General features: G+C 42.3%; 1 protein-coding gene across 5 annotated transcripts in view; it reads left to right on the top strand.

Annotated features, from left to right (window-relative positions):
- The first annotated feature begins 1408 nt into the window (after positions 1-1408).
- The window catches only part of ADAR (adenosine deaminase RNA specific), a 52257-nt gene continuing 32981 nt past the window's right edge, over positions 1409-20684 (top strand). For 2 of the 5 annotated variants that reach the window (XM_043876047.1, XM_043876049.1), the window contains exon 1: positions 1409-1512. The gene's annotated coding sequence lies outside the window, so the exon portion shown is untranslated. Of the gene's footprint in view, positions 1513-2266; positions 2392-20684 lie in introns of those variants that run through there. The other 3 variants (XM_043876046.1, XM_043876048.1, XM_043876050.1) reach the window with 3 other exon arrangements.

A 20684-nucleotide genomic window follows, 5' to 3' on the forward strand; every position in this document is an offset into this window, starting at 1 on the left:
TTTTGCCAAAGGGAAAAGGTGGGGGAGTAAATTAGGAGTTTAAGATTAACGTATACACATTATTATATATAAAATAGATAAAACAACAGGGACTTGCTGTATAGCACAGGGAACTATAGTCAAAATCTTGTAATAACCTATAGTGGAAAAGAATCTGAACACATACACATATATATGTATATACATACATATATTTTGTATATAAATATATATTGTGTGTGTGTGTGTGTGTGTGTGTGTGTATACAAAAATAAAAACCCAACAACTGGCAATTGCATAAATATTAGGCTGCCAGAGAATGAATAATGGGTACACCTAGAAAATTGAATGACTTGTTACATAGCCGTGAGAATGAATGAAATGCAACTTCACTCAACAACAAGAATGAATCCTAGTAATATGGTCAACATTTGTGTTCTCCCCCAAATTCATAAGTTGAAATCCTAATGCCCAACAGAAGATATTAGGAGGTGGGGCCTTTGGCTTAACTCATGAGAGTAGAGCCCTCATGAATGGAATTCAAAGTCTTATAAAGGAGATCCCCCAGAGATCCCTAACTCCTTCTGCTATACAAGAACTCTGCCAATAGAAGGGCCTTCACTGGAACATGCTAGCACCCTGACTTTCAGCCTCTAGAGCTGTGAGAAATAAATTTCTGTTTATAAATCTTTGGTATTTGTTATAGCAGCCTGAATGGACTAAGTAACTTAGGAATAAGTTTGTTAAAATAAATGTCGAGAACAGTAGATGAAAGTTCAAAAATATCACACAGACACACAGACACACACACAAACCTAATTTTAAAATATACTGTTTAATAATGCACCTAAATGTGAAAAGAAATGAAAGCAATATAAAAGTTGTGTAAACACAAGTCAGGATGGAGGTTACTTCTGAGGGGAAAGCAGTGGTACAGTATGGGGCCCACTTATAAGAAGATTTAAATTATTGGTAATATTTCTTGTCTCGGTTGGGGTGGCAAAATGGCCGAGTTAAAGGTGATGTTCATTATAACATATTAAAAATACTTAATCTGAACTTTCCATCCAAGGACTACTGATTTGGGGGCATTATTAACTTATCCAGTGTAGCTGAGATCCATTTTTTTTTTTTTTTTAAAGATGGTATCCACCTACCATCCAGGCCTTCCGGCCTAACTACGTTATGAGTGACTGAGGAGTTTAATCAAGGCCATGAGCAAAAATGTAGCATCCCAAACCCAAGTACCTATTCCGCACCATGCCTACAGCAACACCATTAACAGAACAGTAAAAACCCAAGGAAAGCAGCAACAAAATCCTAGCTTAACTAGCACGCAAACAAAAGAGAGAGAAATCACGTGGTGCTCCCTCCCACGCCCGGCGCGCCGGTGATGTCACCAATCCGCGACAGGGCCATTGATTTCAGACTGAAGATAGAGAGGGCTACGTGGTGGGGGAGGGCGGGGGGAGGGTCCGGGCGGCAGTGACTGTCTCTGGTGTCGAGTTGTGTCCCGGAGAATTACAGGACCCGGTAAGAGGTTTTTCCCTTCCCCGCCATCACTTTCTGTGGCCTGAACGCCCGGCTCCCGCCGCCGCTCCAGTGTCGAGCGCTACTGGAAGGGGGAGCGCAGGGGCGCCTGGGTGGGCTGAGGGTGGCCGCAGGGCCAGGTGGGGAGGCGGGGGTCGCGGGCAGCGGCGGGGCTCGGCAGCCTGGCGGGGAGGTGAGCGCCGGGGGCCAAGTGCTTGTGTGCGTGCTCCCGGGTGTGGGCGGCAGAGACTGCGCACGGATGCTCTGGCGATCGTGCCAGCCAGAACCGAACAGCTGGGTACCAAAGGCCCTTGTTTCCTTCTCGGCAACTCCCTCGCCCGAGGGAGAGTGACAGCAGAGAGAGGCGCCTGGGACTCGTTCCGGTCCGCTCCTTTCTGCGTCTTCAGCTCTGACTGCATAGGCCCGCGCCTCATCCCTGGGATAACATCCGCCGCCCTTGGCGTGCCTTCCACAGGGAAGGCGTAGGCGTCCGCCGTGTAGAGCCCACTGCGGGGTCACGGACACTGCGCTCCGCCTCGCTCTGGCCTTGGTGCAGGAAGCCTAGTTGCGTCACCTCCCCTTCCTTCATCTGGCTTGATTCTTGGGCCCCGCTAGAGGGTAAGCCTGCCTCAGGTGTGACGTGTTGATGTCAGAGTTTGGGAAACTTGCCTTTCAAAAAGGCCTTAGTACCTGTCACTGGATACTCAACGCAGTGTCGGGGTGTCCCAGCCTGCGGTAAGGGAGGGAACAGAGTCTAAGCTGCTAAGGGGGGAGGATGTGCACACAGAGGCCTGCACAGTGGCTGTTGTTGAGAAGGAAGCCGGATCTCTAGAAGAGGTCCCTGGGAGCGAGAAGGCAGGAGCAACAAATTGTCCAGCAAATGTGAGTGATGATGCCAGTTTGTTTCTTTACTAAAGAAAGCCTGTTCCCATCGTGTCAGAGATCCTGAAATATCTTTTCCATTATTTCATTATTTCACAGTTGGGTGTGCTTGCTGTATTGTGAGAGGCAGGGAATAGAGTGGAAAGGGGGCATGAACTTTGGGAGTCAGGTCTGCTTTGCCAGCTGTATGGCAGTGACTGAGTTATTTAACCTTTCTACTCCTACTTGATCTTATCTACGAAATGAGGATAATTATATCTACCTTGCAGGGTTGTTGTCAGAATTTGAAGTCTCTAGCTATTATTAGTAAGTTCCCAGCACCCATGACTTGAACTTGCTCCCTTGCTGAAGGTTTCCCATTGGTACAGCTGCTTGAAAAGCAGGGGAACTTTTTGCTATTCTGGATATTTGCTATTCTGCCAAATAGGATAAAGCAGAGTTGGGATTGGGGTGGGGAGACTAGAAACCCACCATCTCTCTACAGTAGACGATCAAATTTTAGAACTGGAAAAAGATTAAGCCTCACTTTATTCTCTTAATTATGCTTAGTTGCTTCATTCGTGTCTGACTCTTTGCAGCCCCATAGAATGCAGCCCAACAGGCTCCTCTGTCTCAGGCAAGAGGAGGATTTCCCATGCAAGACTACTGGATTGGGTTGCCATTTCCTTCTCCATCTCTTACTTATAACTTCTCTTTATTGAGCAAGTGTTATGTGTGTGACCCTGTACCAGGCTCTTTACAGACACTAATGGATTTACTCCCTCCAGCAACCCAGTGCTATAATAAGTATTATTCCCATTTTACAGGTGCAGAAGATGAGCTTAGCCAAGTTTCTCACACTGGTTAATGGCAGATCTGGAACTTGAACCCAGGCCCTCAGGCTGTGTGGGGTTGGGGCTTGTTATTTCTCAGCATCACCAACTCAGTGGACATGAATTTGAGCAAACTCCCAGAGATAGTGAAAGACTGACGTGCTGCAGTCCATGGGGTCAAAAAGAGTTGGACACGACTTGGCAACTGAACATTTCTCAATGACCTGAGTCCAGGCAATGTGAGCCTAGTGTAGGGGGGGAAGGGAGACATAAGCAGGGTTTAGAGGGCCAGTGTTTGCTCTAAGAATAACATCTCATTGTCCAGTGATAAATTATCTTGTATTTTACATCTTGCCCAGCATTGTCCAGATGTGAACCAAGATTTGGCCTTTTCACCCAGAGAAAAAGGAAAGGCTCATGGGCACACACTGTTGGGATCATAGACACACAATAGATACTTGGAAAGAAGAAAACATCTTGAGATATTGTTACTTCAGCCAGGAGTAACAATGCTTAAGACAGTTTCCTTTAAGCTAGCTATTTTTATACTATAACAGGATGTAATGTGAGCTTCCTTCTGATTTGTGGATTTAAAGATTTGACGCTGTGATTCAGACCACAACTGGTATTATCTGTGACCAACTGATTTGAGTTTTCAAATATGTGAACCACAGGATCTGAGCTTTTGGGCTTCTGTAGTGATCTCTTGAGATACAGCAGTTTATTTTGCTATAACATCTGTTAGACTTGGACCGTAGTGAATACAGCTGCTTGAGTTAAGTTTCCTGGAGAACACTGGATGATCATTTGGTGTCAGGGATAAAGAGTTCACAATGTTAAGTTTGTCACAAAATTAAGTATTTGAGAAGGATCTGTGATGGATGCGCATTAATGTGGGAATAGTAGATGGGTTTTAAACATGATATTCTTGGTGTTTTTGATCAGCTGTTCTGTGTTGTTTCTCAGTTTGAAGATGACTTTCGGCTGTATAGTGAGTTATTAGAAACTTGGAAGATTTACATAACCCACCCATGTAGATTGTGACAAATAAACTCTCAGTTCCTCCACCAAGGAGCTCTCATTGCTGCTTCTGTACCCTCCCAGATGTCCTGAAGTTACCTATTTCATCACGTTTATCAGATTTAATGCGAGAGTTGCTTTAACATAATTTATCCTTCCTTTCCCTTTGTACCCCACCACCACCACACATAGAGTGAAGTTCTTTCCCCAGAACAGTATATACTAATCTAATTGCAAATAGCAGAAACCTAATGTAAACTAACGTAAGCAAAAAAGGATTGATTATTTAACTAGGAGGTCCAAAGGTGAACTTCAGGCATGGCTGGATCATGAGACTGAAATGATGCCGTGAAGACTCTCTTCACGCTGCCTTTCTCAGCTTCTTCTTGTTTATCGCCCTCATTCTTTTCTGCTGTCTTCTCTATTCATATTGAAACAGGTGACTTCTGGCAGCTCCAAGCGTATGACCTTATAGCTCATTTCTAGCATTGTAAGCTAGCCATGTAGACAAGGAGCAACGGATGCCATGATTAGGCAAGTCTGTGTCACAGGCCCACTTTTGAAGGGCAGGGGTAAAACTTCTTCCATAACGACATGGGATGGGGAAGTGCAGAAGTACTAGGCAGGTGAAAACACCAAATGATTGCTTCAAGTGTGTGTGCATGCATAGGCATTTGTGCTGACACGTGTCCTCATATCCCACTTCTCTGAGGCATTTCCAGAGTCTTCCACTAGAATGAAGCCACCTGGTTTTGTTTGTCCATCACACATTGTTATTTTGTTATGGCATCGATCATGTTCTCTTTATCCTTACCTTGCCTTTGCATCTGCTGTTTGGGTTGTGCGTGTGTGCGTGCACACACTCACACACACTGTTTTGGCTGATTGACTTCCTTGGGTTCAGCCCATGCTTCTCTTCCCGGAAGGCCTTCTTTGACCTCCATCAATTAGGAAGTCACATAAACCCCTGAGCACAACCCCATTGTGGATTTGATCTCTGTTTGATAACTGTTTATTTTCAGGTCAGTTCTCTGCTAGACTGAGAGCCCCTTGAAGACAGATGTGCTCTGTATTTCTTACTTAGCTAAGAAATTGGCTGCATTATTTTTCTTCTTAGGACTTAGAACTAATTGACATTGTATATTTGTTTGTTGCCTGTCTTCTCACTAAAACATCAGTTTCATGAAAGTAATGAGGAAAGAAATTTTTGTCTTGTTTACCGCTATATCTCTAGGGTCTAGGATGGTGCCTGGCACATGGTTTGTGCTTAATAAGTGTTTATTAGATGAATAACTGAAAATCTACTCACAGGGAGAAAATGTGTTGATTAGGATTAATCAACATTAATCTACATGATAGATACAGTTGTCACTGTAAATGTCTGTAAACACAAGTATTCAGGTCCATCCCAGCAAGTCAGAACCTCTCTCCGCACTTGCATCTGAGCCTGCAGGGGTGAAGGGTCAGGCCCCAAGGAACAGTCGCCTGGAAATTCCACCCTGTGAGATATTTCATCCCCCTGAAGCCCTCCTGAACTATGATGTTGTTCAGTTGCTAAGACCTGTCTGACTCTTTGAGACAGCATGCCAGACTTCCCTGTCCTTCATTGTCTCCTGGAATTCGCTCAAACTCATGTCCATTGAGTCAGTGATGCCATGCAGCCATCTCATCCTCTATCGTCCCCTTCTCCTCCTGTCCTCAATCCTTCCCAGCATCAGTGTCTTTTCCAATCAGTTGGCCCTTCACACCAGGTGGCCAAAGTATTAGAGCCTCAGCTTCAGCATCCGTCCTTCCAATGAATATTCAGGGTTGATTTCCTTTAGGATTGACAGGTTTGATGTCCTTGCAGTCCAAGGGACTTTAAAAGAGTCTTTTCATAGTCTAAACTATGATAGGTAGGATATTAAGGCTTTTTTCCCATAGTTTGAGTCTTTTTTTTTTTTCCCTCTTAGAGTATTTATCTTTGAAACATTTCCTTAAGCACTTACAATGAGCCAGGGAAGGTTTTAAGTCCCTTAACAATTCATTCTTTGACTGGAGTTTGGGGATCAAGGGTTGTGAACTTTAAACCTTTTTTTTTTTTTTTTAAATACCCAAACATTCAAAAGAGGCTTAAAAAAAAATCCAAACTAGAAAATTATAAAAGAAATGAGACCCCTCTCCATCCAGCTTATCTCACCCTCCAGGGGTAGAACTACTAATAGCTTGGTTTGTATCTCCTCCCGTCCTTTTCTTGGACTTTTAAGTAAAATATACTCCATCTTCTTGTCATTGTTTGGCTTTTCACCCAGATGTTCTGCATGCTCATCTGCACCTTGCCTTCTACATAGCCATCTTCAAGGTGCTTCTGCTGTGCCCAGCGCTGCTCCCCAGGGACAGCACCCTGCCTTGGGGTGAGTGGCAGAGCCAGAGTGGGGGGACTTGCAGCATAGACTGCAGCCTGTCCTTCAGCACAGTGGCTGCTCAGGTGTTGGTCTTTGGCCCTCTCCCAGGGAGGGCCCAAACCCCCATCCATCTTCCTGGTGCCTTATCTTCAGGGAACCCTACTCACGCCACATGCACCCCCCAACAGAAAAAATGGAGCAGTCTTACCCTTCTGTTTCTTCTTCTAACACACAAAAAAAGTAGTTCTCTTACAATTAGAGGCTGGAGGTGAGAGGGCTGTTGTTTAACCCCACTCTCACCGCCAAATATCCGGGCCCCCCTTCTACCTAGCTGCAGTACCTTCTTGTCCTCATTTGCTTCCTTAAGAGTGAGTAAGACTATGGCTGAATCTTGTTGATGTACCATGCAGAAACCAATGCAACATTGTAAAGGAAAAATATATGATACTTACTCACTAATAAAACAGTTGCTGCTGCTGCTGCTAAATCGCTTCAGTCGTATCCGACTGTGCTACCGCAGACTGCAGCCCACCAGGCTCCCCCATCCCTGGGATTCTCCAGGCAAGAACACTGGAGTGGGTTGCCATTTCCCTCTCCAGTGCATGAAAGTGAAAAGTGAAAGTGAAGTCGCTCAGTCATGTCCAACCCTTAGCTACCCCATGGACTGCAGCCTACCAGGCTCCTCCATCCATGGGATTTCCAGCAAGAGTACTGGAGTGGGTTGCCATTTCCTTCTCCAAATAAAACAGTTATCCTCCAATTAAAAATAAATAATTTTTTTTAAGTGAGTACAAGTTTACACTGCAATCCGAGTTTACACTGCAATGCCTGACCATTCCCTATGCCTCCGTCTTGCCCTGCCCTCTCCAGGACTGGGTATTTTAACTGAAAGAGGAAAATCTTGGCTAACTTGAAAAACAGTGTCTCATTTTAATTTGCACTTTTGGTTCTGATTTAGTTTGAACTGTTTTTTGTTAACCATTTTTATTTCCGTTCTAAAAATTCTGTTAATTTGTGATTTTGTCTATTTGCTTGTTGTCTCTAAATGATTTTGTTTATAAATTATACAAATTATCTAACAAATGAGTATGTACTGATTATAAAAACAAAAAACTCTTCTGTGCTGTAAATACCCTTCCAGTTGGTTGTTTGCCATCTAATTTTGGCTTTATTATTAAATGTACAAAACCTGTTTTTCATTCTCCTGTAGACAAATTTTGTCCTTTTTGATTTCTTCCTTTGCTTGTAAGCTTAAAAATATTTTTTCTTCATTCTGAGTCCTAAAGGTTTGCTTTTTGGCATATGGCTAAAAAGTTAATATTTGGTTTTATTTCAGATTTTAACAAGATATTTGAAGAAAATATTGTGCAGTGTTTTAAATAAAAGCAGTTTTAATTAAATAAAGGTCTCTGTTTTGTTTTAAAGATACATTAGTGTGTATGTATCATATATTTTTCCTTTTTTAAATTTAGTAGAATATCAAAGCTTACTCCACAAAACTGACTTCAAATATATGTATAATTGTCATCATTTTAATATTGTTAAGCATTTTTATAAATTGCTGCATGAGACGTTTATCCGTTGCTATTGATCTGATTTCAAGAAGCACTCTTGTTCGCAGCTTCTCATTGTAGTCAAAATGATAAATTTAGCCTCTTCCAATTCCCTCGTCTCAAAACTTCCCTAAATATCTCTTTGAGATATAATCATATACAATAAACATTTTATGAATATGATATGGTATTCACCATTCAATAAATTTTGACAAATACAGATACCCATTTAATTACCTCCAAATTAAGAAGATAAAGGGTTTCCATGACTGCAGCCAGTTCCCTCATGCACCTTTCTAGTTACCGCTATCCCCAGAGGCTACTACTATTCTGATATCTATCATCATAGATCAGTTTTGCCTCTAAACTGTCATGTAGATTGAACTATTCAGTATGTACTTTGTGCGTGGCTTCTTGTAGTGAGGTTCAATCACGTTGCATGTGTCACTCTCTACTTCATGCTTGCACATTAGTTTAATTCATTCATCAGTTTGTGGACTCTGCGGTTGTTTCCAGTTTGTGGCTATCAAGGGTAAAGTTCTATGAACATTATTTTTCTTCTTTTTTTATTGTGGTGAAAAAAACACATAAAATTTACCAGATTAACCATTTTCAAGTGTACAGTTCAATGGTATATGTCTATTCACATGGCGAAACCGATCTCCAGAACTTTTTCATTTTCTTTTTTTTTAATATATATATTAATTAATGTATTTTTTGGCCTTGTGGCTTGCAGGATCTTAGTTCCCTGACCAGGGATTGATTCTATGCTCCCTACAATGGAACCACAGTCTTAACCACTGGACTGCCAGGGAAGTCCCAGAACTTTTTCATTTTCAAATTTAAAACTCTGCCTCCATTAAACAACTCTCCCTGTTCCCTTCTCCCTATCCCTGGTTCTATAAACATTCTTGTGTAAGTCTTTTTGTGACCATCTCTTTTCATTTGCCGTAAGTACCCAGAAGTATAGTGGCTGAGACATAGGGTATTTGCATTATTTAGCCTTAGAAGAAACTGCTAAACAGTTTTTCAAAGTGGTTGTACTGTTTCATGTTCCTTCCCACCAACAGTGTATGAGAGTTCTAGTTTCTCCATATCCTCACCATTAGATATTATGAAGGATTTTTAAAATTTTTATTTAACACAGAAGCCTGGTCTGCTGCAGTTCTTGGGGTCACAAAGAGTCACACGATTTATCGACTGAGCAACAACAGAGAAATATCTATGATGTTGTATTTTGTGATTTTATCTCATCATATCTTAATCATTTATTTACATGGCTATTCCCGTTTAGACTGAGATTCTTCAGGGCAAGGTTCACACAGTAGATAGTTATCTTTCTCTTACAAACTTTTTCTCTCTTACTTTGGGTGTGATAGATGCTTTATTACAAAAAACTTGAAAATTGAAGAAGCTATTAAAATGAATAAAATCTCTGGTAATCCTACCTCTCAGATGTCATCGTGAACATTCTGGTGTCACGTGAAGGTTCACGTGATGCTGTATTGGTCAGCCCACAGATAGGGCAGTTCCAGGGTAGGTTGGTACAGCAACTCAGCGTTGTCCCAGCCCTCTACTCTGCCATCCTCAGGGCATCATTTATTCACAGCAAGGAATTTTTGTCACAGAAAGCCCCTGACAGACTTCCTTTGTGTTTTGCTGGCCAGAGTTGTATCACATGTATCACTGGCAAGAGGGGTGGAACTGCCAAAACCGGGTTAGATTAGACTAATCACAGTCCTTTCTCTGGCTCCGGGGAGGGAGCCTGGCCTTCTCAGAGGACTGTGGACAGAACCAGGGATCTGTCAGAAAGGAGGGCAGAGTTCCAGGGTAGGCACTCAGCACTGTCTGTCACTTAGTCATGTTGTTTTTCAAAAACCTAACTGTTCTCTATTTAAATTTTATGTCTTTCCTCTTATAATGAACTAAACATCTTCCATGGCCTTCAGTTCAGTTCAGTCGCTCAGTCATGTCTGACTCTTTGTGACCCCATGAATTGCAGCGCGCCAGGCCTCCCTGTCCATCACCAACTCCTGAAGTTTACTCAAACTCACGTCCATCGAGTTGGTGATGCCATTAACTCTTCATATATATGACTTTTATATATTGTATAATTTATGACTGTACCAAAATCTACTTGACCGCATCTCTAGTTTTGGACATTAAAGTTGTTTTCAGTTTTTTGCTATTGTATGCAATTCTATAGCCAGCCTAAATTTCTGTACCAGATTTTGAATTATCTTCCTCAAGGTAGGTTTTTATGATTGTATTGTTAGTTGTACTTATTAATAATTATTTTGCAGTATGATTACAAGATTAATAATGATTGTTGATTATTACATGATGTTATTAATACATTTAAGACTTCTGACACATATTGTCCAATTGCTTTGTTAAAAAAAAAAGGGCATCTTAATCTTACCACCATCTAGTAGGATACCTGTTTCTCCTCCTTTCCTTATTTTTTACTTTTCTCCTTTCTTTTTCTTTCATTCAGTCATTAATGTGTATTCTTTTGGCAGATATTTGTTGACTATCTTTGACAGTCAAAGCACTGTGCTGGGTCATGAGGGTACAAGACTAGTACTATGAAGGACAGACAGACAAAGATCATGCAATTGTGTAACTATAGCTACTGATAAGTATTATGAAGGAAACTTCGTAGGGTTATAGATACTATAAAGTTTATACGCCTTCTGGCATAGGGACAGGACTGGAGGAGAAAAGAGTCTACAACTCTGCTTTTCCAAGGCTGCAAGAGTGCTCTGTGGCTATTGGGCAAACAGGATGGAAGGTGCTTTTTGTGACATGAAAGAATAGGCTTGGCCGGAGAGTGGGAATCACTGACCTTGTTATAGACTTGGGCCTTTATGCCAAGAGGAACAGGTAGCCAAGAAAGGGTTAAAGAAGGGAGGTCACGGTGACCTAACCATCTTTGAGAACATTTTGGAGGGGGCCAGAGTGGATTCCCAGAATCTTAAGATTAGATTGTGCAGGTAGCCATGGAGTCACCCCAGCTGGCACTGGTTTTTGTTTTTTTTTTTTAATTGCTGATTTTATGAATGAATGAAAATGTAAGTTGTAGTATAAATGTGATTGAATATTTCCCCACGCATTTGCACTTCCTTTTTTGTGAATTTGCGTTTTGTCGACTGCAGCATTAGTGGGAACAGCATAGTGTAATGGCCGAGAACACCCGCCCCAGAGCCAAAGTGCCTGAGGGGGAATCCTGGCCCTGCCAGGACTGACTTAGTTATCTTCAGCTACTTTGGTCCCCCTCAGCTTCCCCTGCTATACCTTGGGGACAGTAACAGTGTACCTCTCTCATAAGGTAGCTGTGAAAGTTAAAAATAAACTACAGTGCTGGCACATATGAGCACTCCGTATACACATGCTATCTTATTTCAGGTATATGGGCTTTATATATACATATGTACGTATTAACTCTGTCTTGTGTATAATGTGTTGTAACTGTGATTCCCTATTCACTTCCATTTTTTAATTAATATTACTTTTTAAAAACTTTTTACTGTGAACATTTTCAAACATCATGTCACTCTTTTGAAGTACAAAAATTTATCTGCAGTAAACAGATGTCAGTCTTCTCCTTTCTGATATCTTCCATTCCTGTGAAACAGGTCAAGTCATACACAAAGATTTTGTTTTTCAGTGTTTTTATTCAAAATGCTTTACAAATAATCCTTTAATCCATTTATAATTTATTTTGGTTTATTAATATCAGGCAAGGCTCTAAATCTACTCTTTACCTCCTCTGCACATTCATAGGGGATTTGATTTAAGTTGTACCTGGCTGGCCTAGTGGTTTTCCCTGCTTTTTTTAGTTTAAGCCTGAATTTGGCTGTGAGAAGCTGATGATCTGAATAGGTTCAAGGGATTAGAACTTGTAAACAGTGTGCCTGAAGAACTATGGACAGGGGAGTCCATAATATTGTACAGGAGGCAGTGAACGAAATCATCCCGAAGAAAAAGAAAAGCAAGAAGGCAAAGTGGTTATCTGAGGAGACCTTACAAATAGCTAAAGAAAGAAGAGAAATGAAAAGCAAGGGAGAAAGGGAAAGATATATCCCAAAAAACACAGATTTCCAAAGAACAGCACAGAGAGACAAGGCCTTCATCAATGATCAGTGTATAAAACTAGAAGAAAACAACGGAAGGGGAAAGACTAGAGATCTCTTCAGGAAAATAGGAGATATCAAGGGAACATTTTGCCCAAAGATGGGCACAATAAAGGACCATAAATGGTAGAGACTTAGTAGAAGGTGAAGAGATTAAGAAGAGATAGAAAGAATACACGGAAGAACTGTATAAAAAAGATCCAGATGAACCATATGACTACAATGGTGTGGTCAGCCACCCAGAGCCAGACATTCTGGAAAGTGAAGTCAAGTGGGCCTTAGGAAGCACTGCTGTTAATAAAGCTAGTGGATGTGATGAAATTCCATGCCCTCAACGTGTTACATTCAATATGTCAGCAAATCTGGAAGACCCAGCAGTGGCCACAGGACTGGAAAGGTCAATCCTCTTCCCAGTTCCCAAGAAGGTAGTACTAAAGAATGTGGTCACCACTGGACAGTTGCACTCATCTCCCATGCTAGTAAGATCATGCTTAAAATCTTAGATGCTAGGCTTCAGCATTATGCTAACCAAGAACTTCCAGATGCCCAAGCTGGATTTAGAAAAGGAAGAGGAACCAGAGATCAAATTGCCAACATTTGCTGGATCATAGAGAAAGTTAGGAAATTCCAACAAAACATCTATCTCTGTTTCATCCACTACACCAAAGCCTTTGACTGTGTGGATCATAATAAACTATGGAAAGCTCTTAAAGAGATGGGAATACCAGACCATCTTACCTGTCTCCTGAGAAATCTGTATGCAGGTCAAGAAGCAACAGTTAGAACCCTGTATGAAACAAGTGATTGGTTCAAGATTGAGAGTACTACAGGGCTGCCTGCTGTCACCCTGTTTGTTTAATCTATACACTGAGCACATCTTGAGAAACGCTGGATGCGTTATCTGGATGGAATCAAGATCAGATATGCGGATGATACCACTCTAATGGCAGAAAGTGAAGAGGAACTAAAGAGCCTCTTGATGAGGGAGAAGGAAGAGAGTGAAAGAGCTGGTTTAAGACTAAATATTAAAAAACTAAGATCATGGCATCTGGCCCCATTACTTCATGACAAATAGAAGGGGGAAAGGTGGAAGCAGTGGCAGATTTCCCCTTCTTGGGCTCTAAAATCACTGTGGATGGTGACTGCAGCCATGAAATTAAAAGACTCTTGCTCCTTGGCAGGAAAGCTATGACAAACCTAGACAGTGTGTTGAAAAGCAAAGACATTACTCTGCCGACAAAGGTCCGTATAGTCAAAGCTATGGTCTTCCCAGTGCTCATGTATAGTTGTGAGAGCTGGAACGTAAAGAAGGTGGAGCACTGAAGAATTAATGCCTTTGAACTGTGGTGCTGGAGAAGACTCTTGAGAGTCCCTTGGACTGCAAAGAAATCAAACCAGTCAATCTTAAGGAAAATCAATCCTGAATACTCATGGAAAGGACTGATGCTGAAACTGAAACTCTAGTATTTTGGTCATCTAATGCAAACAACTGACTCATTGGAGAAGTCCCTAATGCTGGGAAAGATTGAGGGTAGAAGGAGAAGAGGGCATCAGAGGATAAGATGGCTGGATGGCATCACTGATGCAATGGACATGAACTTGGGCAAACGTTGGTTGGGAAATGGTAAGGGACAGAGAGGACTGGCATGCTGCAGTCCTTGGGGTCACAAAGCATTGGGCATGACTGGGCGACTGAACAATAACAAAGGCTTTAAGTAGATTTTTTTTTCAAGATTAAAAAATTTTTATTTTGTATTGGTGTATAGCTGATTAACAATGTTGTGATGGGTTTCAGGTGAACAGTGAAGGGAATCAGCCATACATATACATGTATCCATTGTGGCCCAGATAGTAAAGAATCTGCCTGCAATGCAGGAGACCTGGGTTAGATCCCTGGGTTGGGAAGATCCCCTGGAGAAGGAAATGGCAACCCACTCCAGTATTCTTACCTGGAGAATCCCATGGACAGAGGAGCCTGGTGGGCTACAGTCCATGGGGGTCACAAAGAGTCAGACACGACTGAGCAGCTAGGCACAGTACATTCTCCCCCAAATCCACTTCCAGTCCAGTCTGGCACATAACATTGAGTAGAGTTCCATGTGCAGTCCTTGTTGGTTATCCATTTTGAATATAGCAGTGTGTACATGACCTTCCCAAACTCCCTAACTATCCCTTTGCCCTGGCAACCATAATTCATTTTCTAAGTCTGTGAGTCTCTTTTTGTTTTGTAAGTAAGTTCATTTATATCATTTCTTTTTAGATTCCACATATAAGGGATGTCATATGATAGTTCTTCTTCTATATCTGACTTACTTAACTCAGTATGACAATCTCTAGGTCTGTCCATTTTGCTCACGTGGCATTACTTCATTCTTTTTAATGACTGAGTGATATTCCATTGTCTATATGTACCACATCTTCTTTATCCGTTCCTCTGTTGATAGACGTTTAGGTTGCTTCCATGTCTTGGCTCCTGTAAACAGTGCTTCAGTGAACATTGGGGTATATATCAATGGCAACCCCACTTCAGTGTTCTTGCCTGGAAAATGTCATGGACAGAAGAGCCTAGTGGGCTACAGTCCATGTGGTCACCAAAGTCAGACACAACTTAGCAACTAAACCACCACCACCATCCCTTTGGGTCATGTTTTTCTCCAGATATATGCCCAAGAGTGGGATTACAGGGTCATATGGTAGCTCTATTTTTAGTTTTTTAAGGAACCTCCAAACTGTTCTCCATAGTGGCTGTACCAAATTACATTCCCACCAGCAGGATAGGAGGATTAAATAGATCTTTTTTTTGTCCTCGAAAGCCTGTCAATTAGCCAAGCTCCATATATAGACTAGTTGATCTTCCCCTTGCTGCTTTTGGCGGATCTGTACACACACTGGGGTCTATTAGGAAATGTGGTTCTGCTCTGTAGCTCCATTCTGGTATTATACTAGCACTACTTTGATTTAATCAGTATGACTGTCCTCTTTTTAAAAAGTATTTTGGCTATCCTTACTTGTTTTTTCTTGCACTTGGACTTTAATCATTTTGTCAGGCAACCACACCTTACTGCCCCTAACCTCATTAGAATTTGCAGTAAACTGCTGCTTAATTCGGCACTAATTGGCAGTCATAAACTGTTCAGCCATCACATTTGTAACTGATGTATCCTTCTATTTAAGACAGTTATTCCTCAACAGAGTTTTGTACTTTTCCACACATTTTCATACATTAGGCTCTTCACATTTTTTAGAATTATTCCCATATTTCCCTTCTTAATTTTAATTAAAAAATGTTTTGTCTATTTATTTGGCTGCCTCGGGTCTTAGTTGTGGCATGCAGGATCTTCCTCGCATCATGTGGGGGCTTTCATTGCAGCAGACAGACTTTAATTTTGGCGCACGTGTTCAGCAGTTGTGACATGCGGGCTCAGTAGTTGCAGCACGTGGACTTAGTTGCTCCAAAGCATGTGGAATCTTAGTTCCCTGACCAGGGATTGAACCCACATCCCCTGCATTGCAGGGCGGATTTCTTAACCACTGGACCACCAGGGAAGTCTCTGTTTACCTTTTTTAAAATGTTTCATTGGCTGTTAAGAATATAGTGCTTTTCATATAAGGAAGTATTGTGTTTTGTATATTTCTCTTACATCCAGCCATATTCCTTAACTGATGGTGGTCCAAAGAGTTTCAATCTTCTTGTATCAACTAGGGTTATGATATTATATCTGCAAATGTTTTTCTTTCCTTTTTGGTTAATTTATCTCTTCTGTTTTGTGTTACAGAATATGCTAGGATTTTCAGAATAATGTTAAATACCATATTTCTTTGATTTTAAGACCATTGAGCATAAGAACATGCTATCAATTTAATAATAGTTTTAGGGACTACTAGTCAAAATATCCCAATATATAATTTAATATCCATGCATATAATTCATGGGCTTCCCAGGTGGCTCAGTGGTAAAGAATCTACCTGGCAATGCAGGAGGCATGGGTTTGATCCCTCAGTTGGGAAGGTCCCCTGGAGAAGGAAAAGGCAACCCACTCCAGAATTCTTGCCTGGGAAATCCCATGGACAGAGGAGACTGGCAGGCTACAGTCCAAGGGGTCACGAAAGAATCAGACATGACTTAGCAACTGAACAACAACAATATGTAATTCACATCCCAATGTCAGAAATGCTTGGAGTACATCTCAGAATGGAGGAAGTAAGATTATGGTGGTAATGGTGGCCCTCTTTATTTCTTGTTTTATTGGGAATTCCTAATTATTCCATTTTAGATATGATATTGGCTGTTGGTTTATGATCAGTAGTCTTTGTTATATTATAGAAATAACCTCTCCTTCAAATAAAACAAAAGAAACTGTAATTCTGCTGGACAGAAATGAGAAGGCTGTACTGTTTAACTAAAAAGTGGAGATCGTGACTGTGCCTGTGTTTGTCTATGCCAGCTGGTCTCTGTCCACCTTTTCCTTGAGAGCCCCCAAAAATGCAGAAATCTTGGCTGCATGGCAAATCTGTGCTAGTCCTTCACCCAGAGCTCCCTGATTTGCACAGCCTATAGAGGAGGGCGTCTTAGTTTCCTGCAGCTATGATAACGGTGGCTTACAACCATAGACATTTATTCTCTCACAGTTCTGGAGCCTAGAAATCTGAAGTCAGTAGTGTTACTGGGTTGAAATGGAAGTGTTACAGGGCAGTGCTGTCTCCAGATGCTCTCGGGGGGAATCAGTCCTTGCCTTCTACAGCTTCTGGTGGCTGGCTGCATTGCTTGGCTTGTGGACACATCACTCCCATCTTCAAGGCCTGCATCTTCAAATCTCTCTCTGCCATGTCTTCACACACCTTCTCCACTGTGTGCATAGATGGAGTTTTTTTTTTTTTTTTCCTGAACTTGTCAATGCTGAAGGAAATGCTTTTAAAGACATATGTTAGGAATTTTTGTTGTTCTCTCGCTAAGTTGTGTCCGACTCTTTGCAACCTCATGGACTTCAGCACGCCAGGCTTCCTTGTCCTTCACTGTCTCCCTGAGTTTGCTCAAACTCATGCCCGTTGAGTCAGTGATGTCATCCAACCATCCCATCCTCTGTTACCCCCCTCTTCTCTTGCCCTCAATCTAGCAAAGCTTTATTCATTCCCTTTGGGAAGAAAATTGTGGTCAGCTGGAAATGGCTCTAGGTCAATTCCCAGAAAATCAATCCACTGAAATTCAGTTCCACAAAAGCCCCTCAACCTTGCCTCCTCCTACTGACCCCCAGTCTCCTCCTCAGTCCCAGCTCTTCATCTACAGGGAGTGGGCAAGCTACATTTCCTCTAATACTGTTGTGAAGGCAGAATAAAACCTGGTCAATTAAGGCTAGCTGCTTAAAGAAAAAAGAAAGAAAGCAAAGGCTTTCTGCCCACTTCCCCAGGAAACACTGCAAAATTCGGGGGGCAGGGGGACAGGGACTGCCCTCAGGCCTGCCTCGAACAGTACTGCACTTGTCCCCTCTGCTTCCTACAAGCCATGGAGATGAGGACATTGCCCTTGCTGGAAGCTGGGATGAGCCCAGCCACTCATAGGCTAGGTCCTAGGGGAGAGAAAGGAGGGAAGGCAGGAGTGAGAGGGAAGGTCCCCCCTTTGGACTTTGACTCAGTTCAGTTCAGTCGCTCAATTGTGTCCAACTCTTTGAAGACCCCATGGACTGCATGGACCCCATGCTTCCCTGTCCATCACCACCTCCCAGAGCTTGCTCAGACTCGTGTGCATCAAGTCAGTGATGCCATCCAACCATCTCATCCTCTGATGTCCCCTTTTCCTCCCACCTTCAATCTTTCCCAGCATCAGGGTCTTTTCAAATGAGTCAGTTCTTCTCATCAGGGAGCCAAAGGATTGGAGTTTCAGTTTTAGCATCAGTCCTTCCAATGAATATTCAGGACTGATTTCCTTTAGGATGGACTGGTTGGATCTCCTTGCAGTCCAAGGGACTCTCAAGAGTCTTCTCCAACACCACGTTTCAAAAGCATCAATTCTTCAGCGCTCAGCTTTCTTTATAGTCCAACTCTCACATCCATACATGAGTACTGGAAAAACCATAGCTTTGACTAGACAGACCTTTGTTGGCAAAGTAATGTCTCTGCTTTTTAATATGCAGTCTAGGTTGGACATAGCTTTTCTTCCAAGGATCAAGTGTCTTTTAATTTCATGGCTGCAGTCACCATCTGCAGTGATTTAGGAGCCCCCCAAAATAAAATCTGTCACTGTTTCCATTGTTTCCCCATCTATTTGTCATGAAGTGATGCATCCGGATGCCATGATCTTGGTTTTCTGAATGTTGAGTTTTAAGCCAACTTTTTCCCTCTCCTCTTTCGCTTTCATCAAGAGGCTCAGTTCTTCGCTTTCTGCTGTAAGGGTGGTGTCATCTGCATATCTGAGGTTATTGATATTTCTTCTGGCAATCTTGATTTCAGCTGGTGCTTCATCCAGCCCAGCGTTTCTCATGATGTACTCTGCATATAAGTTAAATAAGCAGGGTGACAATGTATAGCCTTGACATACCCCTTTCCTGATTTGGAACCAGTCTGTTGTTCCGTGTCCAGTTCTAACTAGACTAACAGTCTAACTTTGACTCAGCTGAACCCAAATGTGGACCAGTTGCTGAGCCTCTCTGGCTAGAGCCAGACTAGCTCTGTCGGGTCCTTCTTGCCAGACCAACCTAGCATAGAAGATGTGGTTTCAGAATATCAGGACTTAGTGCATAAAACCACAAGCCGTGTAGTCATCTTGTGCGTGTGAAGTGTTTACGAGACTAAAGATACATTCACACTTTAAACTTACATGTAAAATACTCAGCACAGGCATGTAAGCCATTACTATTCATATTATTTTGGCATTATTACTAGTATTTCTTTAAAATATAGTACTTACCAAAATGCGTATAGATATTTGATAAATACTATTTTTCTTCCTTCGTTTACTGGGTAACTTTGAGCAGGTAGAGGCCACTTCTGGAGACCTGTGTTTTTTCTGGGGGTACCTGCGGCGTCTCTTGCTTTCTTGTAACTTCAAAAGCTAGTCTAGTCAATACCCTTAATAGAATATACATCAGCGTAAAGACAGCTGTGGAGCACTGCTCAACCAGTTGGGCAACTTTGCTATTCTGCCCACAGGAAGCCTCATAGGTTATCGAAGCAAGTCAGGTTATTATAGGAAGACCCTGGGAATTGTGAAAGTTATGTTGATGTGGCAGTAGCTGTCTAGTAGAATAAAAAACCCAGTGATTAAATATTGAAACAATGAAAAAAGAAGGCAATAAATGTATGCCTAGCAACTCTGTGAATTGCTTGCTACGTATTTCCTAGGAGTTAAGATAAGAACACGAGTTTATTTAGGTGCAGATCCTCTTCTAAAATAGTGCGCTAGTATTTAAAATAACTCAGTAATTCATTACTTTTTTGATAATGTGCTGCAAGTTCAGTCGCACACGTTCACAGGCAGTCCATTTTCGTTGCGGTATCTGCTGTAGGAGCGAATACTGAAGGAGTTTGCAGACGTCTGCTTTACAGCAGGGAGAGAGATGATCCAACTGGATACAGCCCATATGTGCAGAGAAGTCTGGTTACGGGAAATTACAGACCAGAAAGACTGTCGTTGTAAACATGCATCCCTGCCCGCAGGAACGGGCTTCCCAGGTGGCTCTGGTGGTAAAGAACCCACCTGCCAGCCAGCGCAGGAGACGCAAAAGACACGGGTTTGATCCCCGAGTCGGTAGTATCCCCTGGAGGAGGGCATGGTAACCCACTCCAGTATTCTTGCCTGAAGAATCCCGTGGACAGAGGAGCCTGACGGGCTATGGTCCATAGGGTCGCGAAGAGTCAGACATTACTGAAGTGACTGAGCGTGCACGCACACGGGTAGTCAGGTTAAACAGAAAATCCACAACAAGCCTAGTTAATCATTACAAAGCGAGGTTAACAGTTATATATATGTAGTTCAAAAACAAGAGTAGCAGGGTCTGGAAACAAAAACCAACCTAGTAGTCCAGATGATAACACGTCCTTCCCCGTAACTGGGCAAGTCCAGGTCCCAGAGGCGCACATGGAGCCAGAACTTGTCAGTGTTATGTGGGAGCCAGATTTCTGAGGACACTGAATGGGGGGCTTTTGGAGTATTACCTAATTTTAGACAGTAACTCTTATCACTTAGGCAGTTGTTAGCAAGTAACCTTAGGTAGTATGTTCACAGGAGGTCCTGCATTTGGGGCTACTGCCAGGCAGCAGATAGTCGCAAGCTCCTGGGGAGGTATGCACCTGTGTTAGGAGAGCTGCATATGTGTGTCCATGGAGGCTAGGTACACAGGGGAAACAGCAAGGGTGAGCACTGGTGAATTAACAGTGGAGATTTAGGGGTAGCTT

Source organism: Cervus elaphus, chromosome 20, assembly GCF_910594005.1.
Source record: "Cervus elaphus chromosome 20, mCerEla1.1, whole genome shotgun sequence".
Taxonomy (NCBI): Eukaryota; Metazoa; Chordata; class Mammalia; order Artiodactyla; family Cervidae; genus Cervus; species Cervus elaphus.